The following is a 16,582-nucleotide window of genomic DNA, read 5'->3' as shown; positions in this document are numbered from 1 at the left end:
AGCACAGGAGATACAACCCTGGCACATAGTTAGCACAGGAGATACAACCTTGGCACATAGTTAGCACTGGATGTACAAGCCTGTCAAATAGATACAAAGTGTAAGTTTAGTAGCAATTTATGTGAAAATACCACCATGACAACAAATTAGTAATGCTCAGTAATGACAGAAGATTTCTCTCAGCACTGCCTCTCACACTATGAGCACATACCCATTTCTGGATAGGCTGCATATGCTTACAAACCATTCTAAGAAACACACGCACATGAAGCTGGGGCTAATTGACTGTCAGGACATAAAGCAAAAACCTGGAAGGGGACAGCCAGAATAACACAGATGGCTGGATGATCTTTGTAGTCCATCAGATAGAAAATAAAGTGGGCTCAAGGTACTTGCTGCAGATTCTAAAGCTCGTTGTATGATAGTCGCAGAGACATGGTAAGGCATGGTCCGGTAAGTCAAGTAGTAAGGCTGAAGGTTTTAGTGGTATTGATCACACTTGTCCCTATGAACAATTATTGTAAGTGTGATGTAATTGGATTTCGGTCATTATATTGTAATGTATTGTGGACAATGGTGGGAGCATTGAATATTTTTGTAGTTTTTGGTGTATGGGGACAGGTATATGTTATAATGCAATATACTTATTGCTACATCCTTTCCGACATTGTCTCTTTGTATTTTCCTGAGGAAGCAGAAGGAATCTGCAAAACACGAGGAAGAAGAAGAGCCCCCAATGCTTTATTATTGTGATTCATGTATTGAATATAAACAGGAAAAGACAAGAGGTGACTGAATTATGAGAGGTCTGTGTATGGGAACGGGTTGGATAGTTGAGCCATGGGGGTGAAGTCCTTTTGCCAGCCTTGGAGAATTAAATTTTGGCTTTTGTAGCAGCAAAAATATTGGAATTGCTGCCAACATGAAAGATCAATGATTGTTTAAAGATGCACAGAATGCTGGACCCGAGACACCACGGATTTACTGATAGCTGGTCATGTTTGACTAATCTGATTTAATTTTCGACTACATTACAAATGTTTTGGACCAGGCTGGTGCTGTGTATCTGCTTTAGATTTGGTTCCACAGTATGACTACATAAACATTTGTACAAGCTAGGAATTAACCGTTGGGTGGCTCAATGGATATGCAGTATGTGCAGGATATGTAAATGGGTTGCATTTGGACCAAAACCTAATGGTGAACCACAAGGATCTCTGGTTGCTCCGGTTCTTTTTATTCTGAGGTTTGGTGGGCAAGGTTTATCCTATCATTGCAGACACAGTGATGTGCCACAGGATTGATGGTATTATTATTATGAAACAGTAAATTATTATTATTAACTTTTAAGGCACAGTAATTCAAACCACCAACATAAATATAATATAAAATGTCAGCAAACTTTATTTAATTACTAATAAAAAGTTTTTACATTAATTATGAAACATTTCTTAAAAGAGCAAACATAGCAACATACTCAAACTGCAATAGCAAGGGCAGAGCCTTATGTACTTAACATTCAACGCGTTTTGCAGATTGACCATTTGCCTTAGGAATCACCATGAGAACTATAATTATTATTTATATCAACATCATGTGATATCAAAATCAAAATCACATCCAAAAAATAATACAAATGTTATAATTGCTCACATAAACCCAAGTGGAAAAATATATTGCTGCAAAACCTCAACAACCTGGAATAGATCTGGTCCAGGATTCGAAACATTTGCTAGCAAAAAGCAAATGACTTTGAAGAAAGCCATTCCAGGTTTGCTGGATCCCCCAGCTTCGCTGATGAAAGTGTGTCCTCTCCAGGCTTGGAGAACTTTAATAAATCAGGCACATATGTTACCGATAGACAATTGGCACTCACCTCCAACAATAAAGCTTAAAGCAGAATCAATAAATTTAGGTCTATTAATGTTCCAAAAGGGGACCTCACTCCTGAGTTCCAAATACTAAAATATTATAAAGATCTGTATGGTGTGATCCTGACTACCCTGTCTTGATCTGGTAATATTAAACAGTATTTACATTTACATTAAATTGGGGTTGAAATATTGGTTAGAAATACAAAAGAAAAGATTAGGGTAGAGCTTCCCGACTGGGAGAACATGGGAGAACCCTTGAAAATAACTTTCAGGTCTTTAGGGAATCACTATATCCATTTGGGTGTATCAGTTGGGTACCTAAGAACCTCTTAGGGGGCATTTAGATGGAGCTCAGATTTACTAGATGTGGGTCAGATAGTGTTGAGCCCCTTCCAACCATTATATGGGCTTACGTCTCTCTAGCTCAGCGTTTCCCAACCTTTTTAACATGGGGGAACCCTGGAAATAACTTTCAGGTCTTCAGGAAGCCCCTTCTATAAATATTATCTCCACAGATCACAGTATATTAGTGTGGTGGTCAGTGGGATGAATTCCTTTTACATTGCTGGTCATTGGGAAGAATGTCACCCTTACAGATAGCTAAAAAGATCATTGGGGTCACTTAAACTGGCCTGGAGAGGTCTAAACTGCTCATTGCTCAAGAAACATCTGGAGGAATCCTAGGGAACGCTGGTTGAGAAAACTTTGGATTCGGGTGAATTGGGTAGTGTTGATGGGGTGTGTTGGTTGGTTTAGTTATGGGGGGTAGTGGTGTGATGAGAAGCTGTTCTTGTTTTTAGATGAGTGCTGAACATGTAGAATATTGACTACTGTTGGGTTAAATGAACTTTCCTGGGAATTAGTCATTCTGATTTGGTCAGTCCAGATGTCCAAACATGTCGAGTGAGTAAAGATGGATGGAAGACCTTGGACAATAACAAGGAAGCATGTGGATATTACGGAGGTGAGTATAGTTCCACTTTAAGACTCGTATTACGAGTCCTTCTAATAAGCTCCACTTAATATATAATAATGTAAAGCGACATTAAAATTTAATTGCTCTCATTGGCATGCAGATCCAGAACTGAGTTCGGCTATTCCACAGCTAATTAGTAAAACATATTAAAAATAATTAATACCGCACTGCGTAGTTATCTTGGATAGCGTTCATTTAGAAAGCGACCAGCCCCGTCGCACGTCTAACAAGCCAGATACATCACAAGCACTCGGGGGACCCGCAGCCGAACTAAAGCACAAGGTCTTTCTGATAAAACCAGCAATGAACAGAAATGTTTCCTCACACTTTCATGAGAAAGAGTCCTCAGGGAGGAATAGTCAGAATGAAACATTTAGGGCTGTTATGCAAAGTTTTTAGCTTCGAGGAAATTTTGTTTCTTAGCATCGACTTGAACAATACAGCAGATGCGTTTTCCAAACGGCACCGTAAGATTCCGGAGAAAAGGCGGCCTACCGGTTGTTCTATAGAGGGAACTTTGGGGAATCTTCTTGATTAAAGAGATTCTCGAACTTTTTGAAGCCATTCACCTATTTCCGGTGTCGGAGCCTACACAAGTTTGATGTTATCATATTACTTCGGAGCCTTTGGATCTGGAGCAGTCCATTGGGGGAGGTCACATGCTCTTCTCATGAATGCAAGAACCAAAATATCACAAGGGGAGCCATTGTGATATACCATGTTCTTTCATTGATGTAATCATCATTTATTGAATCAATGACAGCAACAGATCAGGAGGGGAGAATGAGCTAACGTAAGGATAAGGGTGTCAGGTGTGAGCAGTCAGGAGGTATTGCAAAATTTATCACTGAAGTTCCATTTGCCTATGCAGCTTTCGGACCTGCATGTAGGTATGAGCTATGCAAATCAAACTACCTATTTTTCGGTTGACCTTCAGGTCGATGTATGGAAGATGGACTGATAGTGGGCAAATGAAAGAGAAATATATGTTTACTACGAAAGTCAAGGTGGCAATCCACTGTTAAATTGGTGCACCACCAGCATTAATATTCAATATATACTTAGTACTGATCACCTACTTGGTAACCATCATGCAAACAGTTTGCCGGGTAAGCTGCATTGCAGCAGGGAGCATGTCCCAACAATGACCAGCCAATAGGAGCTCTCCCCAACATTTTCCATGACGTAGCATAGGCATAGCTCTAAATTACCGGGTGGTCTCATTGGCTAGCAGTTGTGAAGGAGCTCTGCTATATATCTAATAAACAATGTATAGACATTCCTAATAAATGTTTGATCAGTTTATTGATCAAATATTGATAAAAAATGTCCTCATTTTTAATAGCCTAGTGTTAGATTTATTATATATACAAAAACAATCTTGTAGGGTATGACCAGCTTAAAAAGAAGAACAAAATAACCCATAGGAGATAGTTAGCTTCGGTGAGGTTAATACAGGGGTTGCAAAAGAAGAGAAGTCTCTGCCAGTCTCTATGACCATTCAGAAGCAGGGAGTGCGCCAAAGCAAGGTAGACAGAAAAAATGCCCCCATATCTCAGGGCATTTACACCACCTACCCCCAGTGCCATGGCCTCCTACCATTGTCATACAACCTCCCTCAATAATCCCATAACCACAGACCATAACTTCATAACACCATGGTCTCCTGCAAAAGTCCAACAGCCTTCCACCAATTATTTTATAGCCCGCCATAGTAGACCCTTCCCCCCCACAGTAGTCCTATAACCTCCCACAGCAATCACATGACCTCCCAAAATAACCCAGTAGTTTCCTGGCCCCTATGGTCTCCCACAATAGTCCCATTTCTCCTCAACACCTTTGGCAGGTTCTTGTTCTTTGATGTTTAAAAATAAAATCGAACTTGATTTTACAGTAACATGCAAACTTCTTCCATTTTTCAGGACGGCAGGTAGCTATTTTCTCTTCTGTAAAGCGGCACTTTGCTTTGACGAATCCCGCCAGTAGGACTCCATTAGGTGTATTAAGTGTATTAAGTGTTTTCCTAGCTTTTCCTAAAAAAAAATTTGACTGTTGGTCCCATTTGGCGATGAAAGACTTGAACTCTGTTCCTCCCACTGACACGGCCACTATGTAGGAGTAAGATTCATTTGTGGTAATGCTGAGAGGTTGTGACAGCTGGGCTGTTTATATGAGTCAGCCGTGTCATTCCGGCACGTTGATAGTAGGAGGAAAACAAAACGGGAAAGTTTAATAAACTCTAACTTACATCAAAACTTTTTATTTTAGCTTTGAATGGCAGAGGCTGAACCCCTCTGCCAGGTTTTCACTGGATATTTAGGTACCAACAGTGCTAGGATATGACTAAGGGGATTATAAAACAAAAAACATTCACACCATCAATGTTGGCCAATGCAACCCCAAAGTGAAGGAGAATAGCTGTAGGTTATATGGCTTTATTTTATACAAAACTGATGTAGTGGTATCCAAAAAGGCATTTTTGTGCAGTTCATTCCAATACAGGATCCATCATTGTGCAACAACTTCTAGCAATGTGAATAACATGCATTGGTGTTCTCAGTTCATTCTAAATTACATTCATACCCCTTGCTAATGGAGCCCTGTTACAGTGTACCATGGTGTATGGTATAAAATATATGTTGTGCACTAAAAAGAAATTAATGCATTGCTACAATGAGCAGCACAACAATAAAAAAAAGAGTAATAAAAGGTACTAAGCTGTGTTTAAAACATAAAGTTTAACATGTGTGTGTGCCTATCCATAAACCACCATTGTGGCACACTGCATTGAAACATATGGCACATGTCCATTTTTTCCAGCGTTATGGCACACTGTATTTTTATTTTTTTGGTGCTCTTTAGTTCAGCAAATCTCAAATTCTGAACCCGTTACTCATTGCACCATATCCAGCAATTTAATGAACACTGAATACTAGGATCACAATGTATGCATTGCACCTGGGTGTACACTTCAGCACATCGACAACGGTTAGTGTTTGCTTGGCGGGTAGACATCCATGCCTCAATAAGAACCTGAAAAACAAATGTGCCAATTATCCTTCTAGCCATTGCATCTTGTGTTGCACACTACTAAAGTCTATCCATTTCAAGGCTAAAATCCAAGTTATTATATTGTAAGTGAATTTTGTGCACACTTTATAGATCCCTACGTCTGCCCCTAATCAATACATCCCTCCCACTATCAATGTGTGGCTCCTAGGGGTTTCTTGGGACTGCCGTGATTGCTGCTTTCTTCAAAGATCCAACCAGGACACTGACTTCACCTGGAAGCAGTATTTGCCTTCAAAGTCCCCATCGTCCAAGTACCTACTTCCACCATGTCTATGGAGGCCCCTGGCAAAATTTTGGATAGGTCCTTTTGATAGGCCCTGCCAACACCTAATGGTTTTTAGTAGTTTCTTGAGAGAGCTAAGATGGTTGTTAGTGTCTCCCACCTGCCAAGTGTTCCCAATGTCTGCTCAATGGCCCTGATTTATCAAAGTTCTCCAAGGCTGGAGAGAATACACTTTTGTCAGTAAAGCTGGGTGATCCAGCACACCTGGGATGGATCTGGTCCAGGATTGAAAACATTTGCTAACACATAGCTAATGACTTTTAGGAAATCCATTCCAGGTTTGCTGGATCACCAAGCTTCACTGATAAAAGTGTATTCTCTCCAGCCTTGGAGAACTTTGATAAATCAGGGTCAATGTCTCCTGCATTAGAAGTTGCAGTCTGCTTTCCTCTCAACCTTTCCCTCCCACACCCAATTGACGTGTATATGTGGGGAATAGGACTTGTTCCTTAACATTGGGACAAATGCGAAACTTCACCACCTCTACTTGCAAGGACCCTCCAGCCCCGTTAGAAGGCACATAACAAATAATGCATAAAAGGGTTTTATTGATCAAAGGGCGGGCAATCAGAATTACCATTGCCTTAAATTTACCAATGGTTGCCAGCCCTGGTTTCTGGAGCCTTCAGGGGATGGGATCTTGGGACATATAGTTCTGGGGGTGCTTACATCAATAACAAATGACCTCCTAGCAGCTGCAATAATTTACAATGTTGGTGATGACTTCCAAGGGAGTTTTTTGTTAATTGGAAACTAGATAAAAAATAGTAATTCGGTGGTGGGTTGATTGTTTGGGGGTTAATCTGGGTCATGGATGGAGATTCACTTCTGTATTATAATTTGACTTTTTAGTTTACTTTTTGGGGGCCTCTTTAATAGTTCCAAGTGAAGTTTTTTTTTTATTTAACAAGCATTGTTTTCAAAGGCCAAAGCATAGCTGAAATCCTCTCCGTGCCTGCTTCCCATTGATGTTCCATCGCAGGTGGTGTTGTCTGCATTTCTCCTGAATTTCACAGTCACCGCTCCATTATTACCTCGCCAGCTGCGTGAAATCCCCCTCGAAGCAGCTTGAAGGCTTTCTAATTGCATATCAATGTGCCTTGTAGTAGGACGGGTCCCAGCATCTGGCGGCGAGTGGGTTAAGGGCTGCTGCAGAGAAGCACATCACATCTGGCAAAGTGCGAGCCATCTCATCAAGGAGCCGTTTGGATGCGCTGGCACGTTCTCTAGGAGTATCGGATGTATAAAAAAAAAAAAAGGCTATTGAGTTTTGGACGGCGCTGAGCGCTTGGTGATATACACAGAGCGGCCGGGGAATTCAATGACTGAGGAGGCCAAGTGCTGGAAAGTAATGCATGGCTTTCTAAAAAAGAGATCTACGCGTTATTGCTGAGGAAAGGAAAAGAGTAAAAACATTAAAAGGTTGAAGAATCAAACATTGGATTGGACTGTTTAAAGGGTTTGCCCAGCCAAAGCTCTTGTAGATAGAGTGGTGAAATATTGGTACCATTACTGGCGGCGCTATTGGGGTTGGTGGCCCCCAGTTTAGTAAGTCTTGGTGCCATAATACCGCATGGTCCCATTCCTGTACCAGACAACATAGAATCCATAGTAATCTTTTTGTAAATTGTAATTCCTATATATCAGTACAGGTACAGCTGTGTTTACCAAAAGATTTCTTCTGCAAGTCATGCAAACCGCCCCCTCCAAGCTTACGTCCAGCACACGAGCGAGCAGGGAAGCCCCATTTGTATCTAGGAGTCATCTGTATGTCGGATGTCCTTATCCTGGGGACCACCAGTATATGTAATGGCTATAGAAGTGGGTGCAATGATGACCCCTCAAAACTCCTGCAGTTAGGGGGAAAAGGTACCCACGGATGGTGGGGGCAAAGCAGGGAAGGACTAGGTCAGGGTGTCAGTTCATTGACAAGCGTTCCCTCACCACCACACATTTCTACTGGCATCGGTGGCTGCAGGCTGCTGTCCTTGCATCACCAATGTTGTTATTGGATAATGGGGGAGGCGGGAATAAAAAATGGGAGGATAGCAGCCTTCAACCTCTAATGACGGCATTGGGAGTCCCAAGAAATCCCAATGACCATTTATAGGTTGGTAGTCTCTATCAAGGTGACCCATCCACAACTCTGCTGGAGGCCCCAAATTTCTAGTTACACCCCTATGTACATCACCATTATGATCTTCAGTGGTCTTCTTTCCCCCCTGGTATCATAGATCATTTTTAGCGGGGAGGGTGATCAGAAATGTACATTGGGAGGTGCAAAGTTTGCCGCTGCACAGGGGCCCTGGACCAAAACGGTCACCTAGAGGGGCCCCAAGTCTGTTCAGCATGGGGACCCACTTTCGGCTACATCCGCCACTGATGTTGATCCTTACCATTGCACTAATGAGTGCTCACATAATAATGTGTGTGTCTTTACGTGCAATACTACTTTGACACCAAGCTATGCAATGACTTTCCCCTAGGTGGCAGTGTCATGAATGCTAGGCTTTAGAGCACGTGGCTTCATGTTAGCAATCTTTTAAATCAGAATTAGAGCACCATCTAGTGGCAGAATAGAAGTACTGCTGGTGTCAACTCCAGATTGAATGTGTTTATAGCAGCGAAAGTATATATTATTTTAATTCCTAAACATAATAGTAGTTACAATAACAGTTTATTTGTGAGGAAAAAGCTTTGATCCATTTGCATAAACCCTAACAATTGTAGACACCCCTATTAGTGGTATATGGCTTGTCCCAGCTTCTGTAACAGTCACTTTTTCTGGAAAGAATGAGCGAAATGCAAATATAGAAATGCGTATATACAGAACATTTTCAAGTATTCATTTGCCAGGGTACGTTTTTTCTGCTATAGTGAGATTTTATTTATGAATGACTCCTCAACACATAAAAAAAACTCGCTCCTGCACTACTTTAGCCCAATGCAGCACTCTATAATGCATGAAGGATTTATATCTGTGCATTGAAGTGTGCTATTATGCAGGCATACTTGTTTATACTGTATATGTGTGCTGCCTTTCCATTCTGAATAAGTGGTGGCATATGTACAGTACATTGTATTTTCACATGCTTTGAGTGAATGCTCATTAAATTGCATGCTCATAGCTGCATAAAAAATGCATGGAATATTGTGTAATGCTATGCATCTTTTTCAAGTCTTTTCTTGCACTTATAGGAAAATAATGCTAAAATATGTATGATGCACTTGTATTGTATTTTTGTTTTCATTTTGCATGCAATTTCATTCTTCTATAAGACATTTTTTTTTTAAAATGCTGCAAAAATGCATGAAAAAGTTGCGATAAGGAAAACACTTGTAAATATGTTGGCCTTTCTATGAAGGTTTTGCTGCTACAAATGCACCAAAAAAATAATTTACACCCCATGTGCTGGGCTGCTTTGTTTCCAATAGGCTCAGATAGCTTGGTGTGTTAAAATGGAACGTAATGCATTTAACACTATAACACAATGCATGTTAAGGAAGAAAAAAATTGTATTTTGTCACAGGCTATGATGAAAAATAATGCACATTAGTGCAAAGCAATGACATTGCAAGTCAACTGGAGTGCAATTGCTGCGCATCAATGACAACTAAATGTAATGTAACGCAAATCAATATCAGCAAAATGCTTAAGACGTGTGAATTGAGGCCTACAATGGAATCTGGGATCACCCCATGTGTGTTGCATTTATCACACGTTCATTCACCTTTCAATAAACCTGTTCAAAGGGATAAAATTGAATCTCGTAGCAGTTAGGTTAGGGGGTTGTAGCCTTCTACTAGTGGCCAATCGAAGATCACCATACACGATTATTATACCATCCAGGAAAAGACCGAATATTCCAAATTGATACCAGGCAGCCTTCTTCTAGCCCAGTTCCTGTATCCATATTGCTGGGCCACAATTAAATGCCAAAGATCACCAAGCTAATTATTATTAAACAGTTTGATTTGAGGATCAAATATCCCATCTTTGGTGCTATATTGGGTCTGATTTATTAAAGCTCCCCAAAGCTGGAGAAGATACACTTTCTTCAGTGATCCAGCAAACCTGGACTTGATCTGGTCCAGGATTAAAAACTTTTGCTACCAAATAGCTAATGACTTTTAAGAAATCCATTCCAGGTTTGCTGGATCACGCAGGTTCACTGATGAAAGTGTAATTCTCCAACCTTGCTGAGCTTTAATAAATCAGGCACAATGGCTTTGAGGATCATATTTACCTTTTTGGTGTTTTAATGGCTGTGTTTGCTGACGTTGTCTCTGCTGGCTTGTTTGTTAGTTAAGGGGAGTATTTAAGGAGGATATATGCTTTTAAAGAAGTATAATAACATAGTATTAAAATTTATATTTCCAATCCATTGTCACTGCTGAAGAAGAAGCATTAAAAATCTGCGAAACGCGCAGAACAAGTGGAGGGAGGGAATACAACAAAAATGTGATGTAACAATAATTGCTATGTTGTAAATGTGTAAAAAAAATTGTCCTTGTCTTTTCCGTCTTCTCCACAATATGATGCGGGAGAGCTTTTAATTCTACTAAAAAAAATAAATTTATTGATTAAGGATTGTCATTGAAGGTTTTTCCTTAGATTTAGCTTAATTTGGGGATGTGGGCATAAATTGGACTAATTATCTGGTCTCTATCACATTATTTTTTTGGAAATACATACAAAGAAACATTTTAAAACATAAATGAGTCAATTTATAAATGTTTTCACACAAGATTTACCTAGTTTGTACACAAAATTTATGCATTGTTTACATTTTATTCAATAAGAAAAATGTATGAATCATGTATCAATGTATGAATCATATTAAAAGTTGATTCACCCATTTTCCTTTTGAATCCAATAGAAAAAGAGTGTAAATTTTGTGTTGGGTGAAAATATTAAAAAAAAGTCTATTTCAGGTTTGCTGGATCACCCAGGTTCTACCATAATAGTCTATCAACTCCAATCTTGAATAAATCGGCCCTAATGTATATTAGAAGCTGTATTACGTCAGCTAGTTCCAGTTTCATTTCCATTATCTAACCCCTCCCTTCGCAACCTGACTGTCCCCGTCTGCTCCTTCCATTTATAGGTTTCACTTATTTCAATCATGGGGCTCATCATCACATGTGGGCGTTACCTAGTGCAGTCTTGATGCAGATGTAGCCATCTTAGGATTGGTCATTTCTCTAACCAAACATCCACCTATCAGAACATTTTTATTTTTGCACCTTTATATTTTTATACCTCCCCCAAAGAACAAACTAACCAGCTCACTGCTTGAAACATGGCTGAGGGCTCCTGAAAAGAATAGTTATATACAGCATAATGCTGAACCCTCAGTTATTCACAACCATAGAAAGAAATGAGAGGAGTTGTTCCCTTTTATATTCATATTTTTGGATACAGTAGTAGAAAAAACGAAATTTGCTAGATGTGGGCCAGATTGTGCTGAGCCTCCTCCAACTATCATTTAAGGTCACTTCTCTCTAGCTCAGTGCTTCTCGACCTTTATACCATGGGGGACCCCTGAAAAAAATTTCAGGTCTTCAGGGAACCTCTCCTATAATTACTATATCCACGGCTCACCGTACATTGGTGTGATGGTCAATGTCATTCTTACAGGTAGCCAAAAAGATCATTGGTGTCACCTAAACTGACCTAAGAGGTGCAAACTGCTCATTGCTCAAGGAACCCCCAGCAACCTCTGGAGGAACCCTGGTTGAGAAGCACTGGTCTAACTGGTCATGGCAAAATGCACCTGGGGGATTTATTATGGCCAACAGTGGAATGAATGAGGAATTCAGAATTGGTTTTGCACCGGAGCCCTTTGGTGACTCAGGAGGAGGAACTGGGGACTAAACGTTGGGGACTCAAGGTTTCAATTTGGTCTCCACTCTTAATATTGACTCAATTCATTTACTTTAAAAATTCTCTCCCTTTGGCCCTATAGTATATATACTAAACCTGCAACTCAGCAAATATTTACTGAGCTAATCCGATCACCGAATAAAGACCACATTATGTTTTACAGCCATTTTATAGCGTTCTGTGTCCCTGTCCAGGAGCATGCTTTATTAATGCAGCTTCTATGCCGCATTGAATTATCAAAAGCTTCATTTTAATATAAAAAAACCTCTCCATACTCAGGATTACCTAACAGGCAAACATTATACATTGCTCGACGTGCATCAACAGCTCGTAAAACCGCATTCTGTAATTACGCGCCAAATCTTGGTCACTGAAAAACACCAGGTCATAAATCGCCATTTTATGCGACAATTAGCTGCAAAAAGTGCCGAGAATGACCTCTGGCCACCCAGCCATTACCGAACTTTCAGTTTTTAACATTTTTTTTACGCTCGCCCCGAAGGCAGCAGCTGTTATTTCATTGCAAAGCAAAATTCATCGCTTTGTGTAGAAAGCTCCCAAAAAAATGAGGCAGAAATAGCTCTGGAAATTACAGTTCTGGAGAGGCGGTACAGCATGTGTCCCTACACAAGGACCCCTAGGACCCCTTCAGCCAGCAGGGCGACTACAGCAATCCACATGGTCGTTGCCTGCAAGCCTGCCTTTAGCTGACAGCTCACGGCACTGGCTGTACACTGAGGACACCTGCTGTGAGGGCAGGAAAGGACCACGTGAACTGAAAACTAAGCTTGGCTTTAGATGTATTTTAAATATTGATGCATGAGCTTTCCTTTCTGCATATGCAACTTTTACCCAAAACCATCACAGTCCCCTTCAAGAAATATTGTCCAGAGGACTTACCAAGAATGTAAGGATGTTTTAGTAGATTCATATTGACCACTTTTATTTAGTTTAAATTAACTAAAATAACTTAGCTCAAAAAAATGGCAGTCACGGATATTGATTGTTTTCCCAGATGTTGGTTGGTATTCCTAAAAAGTAGACTCCATTCTTATATATGACGATGGGTGATTTTTATTGGTGGCGCCACCAATTCTAAATATCAATAAATTGAAAACCCAATATTCTGTATGAAATACAGTAGGCAATGGCACAGGAAGTCGATTTTTTTTACCTGTTTTACTTTTTTTGTGAGGTCCCTGGCAGTAAGTGGTACAATGGGTGCGTGTCATTCTAAATCGTACAAAAAGTGTGGGTTGTACTAAGTCTTACAATGGGTGTGGGGCATACAAAGTTATACAATGGATGTGGGTCTTACTATGTCCTACAATGGGCGTGGGTCGTACTAAGTCATACAATAGATGTTGGTTGTACTAAGTTGTACATTGGATGTGGGTTGTACTAAGTCATACAATGGATGTGGGTCATTCTAAGTCCTACAATGGATGTGGGTTGTACTAACTCGTACAATAGGTGTGGGTCATTCTAAGTCATACATTGGGTGTGGGGCATACAAAATCATACAACGCATATGGGTCATACTAAGTCGTACAATGGATGTGGGTTGTACTAAGTCGTACAATAGGTGTGGGCCATTTTATGTCGTACAATAGATGTAGGGCATACAAAGTCATACAATCTATGTGGGTCATACTAAGTCATACAATTGGTGTGGGTCATACTAAGTCGTACAATTGATGTTGTTCTACTAACTCATACAATCTACGTGGGTCATACAATGGGTGTGGGGCATACGAAGTCATACAATGGGTGTGGGTCATACTAAGTCGTACAATTGATGGTTATACTAACTCATACAATCTACGTGGGTCATACTAAGTCTTACAATGGGTGCAGGTCTTACTAAGTCGTACAATGGGCAATGGTTGCTACCAACTTAGAATCTTCTATTTAAAGGCTCTGCTAAATAAGAGGATTTTGAAAGGAATCTATGAAAAATTAAAATTTAAAAAAAGAGTTGACCTTCACTTATTTCCTGCTTTCTGGGTTTTTCTCAAACAATGGCTGTTGTTCCTATTGGAAACACATCATTAGTTAAATAGAACAAGATGGGCAGTAAAACCAATCGCCATACCTGAGCACCAGTCAATGATTGGTCAAGCAAGGTCACACGAATCACAGGCACAACTCATGTTCCAAGAGCTCCAATTAGGTCTCCGCCATCTGGGTCCAAGTTCTCCTTTGCTGCAAGGAGTCAGTTATAAAATTTGCTATTAATAGACAACATGAAGGTTGTCAATCTGCCTAAGTACCCAATCCATCAGCCCATGACTTGTGAGTCCCAACACGTAACGGACCATTAAAGCAATCAGTAATTTCTTTGAACACAATTACCATGAAGCTCAGAGGAATCACGACAAGGCAATGCCGATGTTGTGTACACATCTTACGACACGGTTTTGTGATGGGGTGATGTTTAGATAATTATGTTTATCCTAGGGGGCGGTTGAAGCTGGTCATCCAGAACCTCCATTATAATGTAATGAGTTTGGACCTTGACAGCATCAGACAGATTCCCAACAGATGCCCTTAATGTCGAGCTCTTTAGCACTTTGGTCTCCTAAGCCTCAAAGCAACAAATCATTGGACTTGTCTACGCAATGACTAATGTTCCTATTTATTTAGTGGACCCCCTGAAACCGCCTATTAATAGCAGAAGCACCTGAAGCCAAGAAAGTGCATTGATGTGCATATCAGCAAACCACAGGACTCTGCTGCTTCTCATTTGGCATTTTTCAAGCTTTCATCCTTTTTCCGGATTTTGTGTTTGGTTTTGAAACAACCTAAAATGAAAATGATTTTAAATAGAAATATATATATATATTATTTATTTCTTTGACAATTCTAATGTTTGTCCCCTTCAATATTCTCTCGATTTACAATGAAGCACCAATGCCGTCTTGGTTCCCACTGGTGGAAGATGTGGAGCAGATCAATTTCTGATGTTTTTTCTTTCCTGCATTCCTTGACACAAAGCGTGTTCCTTTAATCTCCAATTTCAATTTAGGAAAAAGGAAAAAGTTTCAAGGTGCCAAATCTGGTGAATATGGAGGATGTTCCAGCGTAGTAATGTGTTTGTCGGTCACAGATAGCCCTGTGTGAGAAGGAGCATTGTCCTGATGAAGAATGAAACCATTTCCCACATTTCTGCCGTCTTTTCCTGACTCTTTCTCTCAGCTTTGTCTTCCTTATAATAATGTTGGGTCACTGTTGTGTCTTCTGGAACCCATTCTGCCAAAATGACGCCTTCATGTCACAAAACACGATGACATGGCTGTGAGTTTGGACTTTTTTGCCTCCTGGAGATGAAGGTGTTTCCGGTGACTGTGGTTTGGTTTCAGGATCATACTGGCAGATCCGGGTTTCGGCACCAAGTGATGACTTTATGGAAAAGGTTCGGCTCCACCTAAAGTTACTGCAGAATTTCAGTGCAAATTTCCTTGCGGTGATTTTTTTCTCTGGTGTGAAATTTTACTAAAAATGTCAAATTGATGCGTTGTTCAACTTTTACACTTCTCATGATTTCAGCACATGAGAGAAAAAACAACGTGTTAAACAGTGACAACAAACTAAACACAGAGAGGGCCATTGTTTGTCCTGAATGTTTGGAGAAGTTTATACACGCATGGTGAGAGATCAGAATTATCTCACTGCTTTGTGATAGAAACACAATCTCCTTATTTCATGCACACACTTTGTATATTGTGTGTAGGTATGATATCTAGATTTATTATTTTCTCTTAAAAACTGAACTTTCCGTAGGTTATAACCAACTAAACAAAAACGAAAAAAGAAAAAAATAACACAATGTATATTAACACGTGACACGAGGCTCATATTAACACAAAGCACAAGAACAGTGTGACGTCTTTGCCAATCTTTTTTTTTGGAATTTAATTGTTTTAATCTGAAAATTCAGTTGGACTTCAGTTATCACGTGCGTCCTGGACCTGGAAGAATTCCTTTTTTCTAAGTCACAGAGCTCAGATCATTGGCCTTGCCCAGAGTCATCATTAAATCAGAAATTTGTTATTGCAAGAATCAGCAGATATGCCAGGCATGAGATGCCATATTTGCTAGACAGGAGCTTGCTATTATTTATTTAACTATAGGAGAGGGAAGCATTGGACACACAGACAGGGAAAATTGCCAAACTGCTGGAAACAGCAAATGCTTCTGCCTGAGGCAATAGTGATTGCAACCGCAGAGGTCAGAAACATCCAAATATTCCTAAATATTTGTCCTTCATTCTATTTTACCCTTTGTCCTCTTTATTTGAAATCCAAAATCAAAAATAAAAAATACTGCACGTTATTGTCTACAGATGTGGACAGGAGTGTAATTACAAATCATAGGGGTCGCTAGTTATGTCTTCATTTTTTAAGGGGTATTGCCAGCCAATTTAAATAATGGGATGTCAGATTATCTCAGGGTGCCCTAATGTGGCATGTTAGGACAACAAATTGGGG

The sequence above is a fragment of the Pyxicephalus adspersus genome, chromosome 10 (assembly GCF_032062135.1).
Source record: "Pyxicephalus adspersus chromosome 10, UCB_Pads_2.0, whole genome shotgun sequence".
Classification (NCBI taxonomy): Eukaryota; Metazoa; Chordata; class Amphibia; order Anura; family Pyxicephalidae; genus Pyxicephalus; species Pyxicephalus adspersus.
The sequence above is the reverse complement of the archived record's forward strand: the minus strand, read 5'-3'. Positions refer to the sequence as shown.